This window comes from Alligator sinensis, unplaced genomic scaffold (genome assembly GCF_000455745.1).
Source record: "Alligator sinensis unplaced genomic scaffold, ASM45574v1 scaffold131_1, whole genome shotgun sequence".
In the NCBI taxonomy this organism is placed as follows: domain Eukaryota; kingdom Metazoa; phylum Chordata; order Crocodylia; family Alligatoridae; genus Alligator; species Alligator sinensis.
In genome coordinates, this window is record NW_005841830.1 from 5,512,968 (window position 1) to 5,514,019 (window position 1,052).

Consider the following 1,052-nt stretch of genomic DNA (forward strand, 5'->3'; position numbering starts at 1 on the left):
GGCTACAACTAAACCTGGACAGGTTACAAGGGTGGATGGATGAGAATAGGATGGGATTCAATACTGACAAGTGCAAGGCACTGCACCTGGGGAGGAAGAACCAGCAGCATACCTCCAGGCTGGGGAACTCCCATCTCATCAGCACTAAGGCAGAAGAGGATCTTGGAGTCATTATCAATTCCAAGATGAACGTGGGCTGCCAACATGAGGACGCAGTCAGTAGGCCCAACCTCACCTTGTCATGCATCCACAGATGCATCACAAGCAGGTCCAAGGAGGTGATCCTCCCCCTCTATGCAACACTAGTCAGGCTGCAGTTGGAATACTGCATCCAGTTCTGGGCACCACACTTCAGGAGGGATGTGGACAGCACCGAGAGGGTCCAGAGGAGGGCCACTCACATGATCAGGGGGAAGCAGTGCAGGCCCTATGAGGGGAGACTATGGGACCTGAACTTATTCAGCCTCCACAAAAGAAGGCTGAGAGGGGATCTGGTGGCCACCTACAAACTGACCAAGGGGGAACAACAGGGGATGGGAGAGACCCTGTTCTCCTGAGCACTACCCAGAGTAACTAGGAATAACGGCCATAAATTGACTGAGTAGGTTCAAGCTAGACATCAGGAAGCACTACTTCACAGTCAGGGCAGCTAGGATCTGGAACCAACTTCCAAGCGGGGGGTCTTCAAAAGGAGGCTAGACAATCACCTAGCCGGGGTTGTTTGACCCCAGCATTCTTTCCTGCCCATGGCAGGGGGTCGGACTTGATGATCCGCTCAGGTCCCTTCCAACCCTACCAACTATGAAACTGTATCACTTCTGGCAATTGCCAGACAAGTCAAAGGGAAATATGAATTGAATTGTAATGACTGGTAGTTCATCAGTTAAGATAATTATTTCTCTTATTTCCAATCATATTGGGCCCTATCACATGATCACCATTTAAACCAAAGTCTGTATTGACATTGATGTATAGCACTGCTTCAGAATAAATTACTTTTATTTTACCTACGTGAAGATTTATTTCTAACTCCTTATAGGATGAGGGTCTGG